Raw genomic sequence first — 1,407 nt, forward strand, 5'->3', positions numbered from 1 at the left:
GTTCCTCACCCTCTATCTCCTGGGCCAGGATGGCCCCCCAGCCCCCTGTCTGGGGAAGAAAGAAGTGACTCAGGTAGGCGGTTTGGAGACTCGTGGCTCTTTTATTTCTTTCCTTAAAGTTCAACAAAACACAAACGGGGCGCTTCCAGCACGTTCTCAATCTGCCCAGGGCAGAAACTCAGTTCAGTCGGTTCTCCTCCTCCGGCTAAGGGATGGCCACGAGTCCCAGTCTCTCTCTCTCACCACGTTCTCCAGTCTGCCCTTTTATCCGGTCTCTCCAGGCTAATTACTGCAATCAGACACAGGTGTTCATCATTTTGCACTTGACCAACTTACTCACCGCTCGTCTCCGGTCCCTCTCTCCAGCTGCAGACTTCGCCGAACCACGCCTCCCTCGCCACATACCCCCACCGCCCGACTCAGGCCGGGGAGCCCCCCCCCAGATACCTTACCTCCACCCGCCCAACCGCACACTTCTTGTGTGATGATGTCATCTAGATAGGCAGCGGCATAGGCGGCAGGCGGGCGGAGGATTCTGTCCATGAGCCGCTGAAAAGTGGCCGAAGCCCCGAACAACCCGAAAGGAAGGGTAACAAATTGGTGTAATCCAAACGGCGTCGTGAAGGCTGTCTTTTCTTTGGATAAGGGCGATAAGGGGATCTGCCAATATCCCTTCGTTAAGTCCAGTGTCGAATAAAAGCAAGCTGCGCCAAGTCGATCCAGCAACTCGTCAACCCGCGGCATTGGACAGGCGTCGAATTTCGACACCGCATTCACCTTGCGATAATCCACACAGAACTGAACCGAGCCGTCCATTTTAGGTACCAAAACTATCGGGCTCGCCCAATCGCTGTGGGATTCTTATACTACCCTCATCTCTAACATCGCCTCTAATTCTGCCTGAACCACTTTCTTTTTGTGTTCTGGCAACCGATATGGCCGGCTGCGTACCACCACGCCCAGCTCCATCTCAGTATGGTGCTGGATGAGATTCGCTCGACCGGGCAGGGGTGAGAACACATCTGCAAACTCGGCTTGCAATCTTGCTACATCAGTGAGCTGGGAGGGCGAGAGGTGATCCCCCCCTGGGGCCAGAGCAAGGGATTGGATCTTATTGGTCACCTCTGGCCCGAGATCTTCCTCTCCACTCACTGCCATCGCCAGCATCACCGGTTCCACCTCGCTCCACTTTTTAAGGAGGTTAAGATGGTAAATTTGACGTGCCCCACTCCTGTCCGATCGAATTACCTCATAATTAAGATCTCCCACCCGCCGTGTGATCTCAAAGGGTCCTTGCCACTTGGCGAGTAATTTAGAGCTAGAGGTGGGGAGTAATACAAGCACTTTATCTCCTGGTGCAAAATTGCGTACTCTGGTTCCCCGATTATACAGCCGACTCTGCTTGTC

This window comes from Sinocyclocheilus grahami, unplaced genomic scaffold (assembly GCF_001515645.1).
Source record: "Sinocyclocheilus grahami isolate Dianchi unplaced genomic scaffold, SAMN03320097.WGS_v1.1 scaffold1483.1, whole genome shotgun sequence".
Taxonomy (NCBI): Eukaryota; Metazoa; Chordata; class Actinopteri; order Cypriniformes; family Cyprinidae; genus Sinocyclocheilus; species Sinocyclocheilus grahami.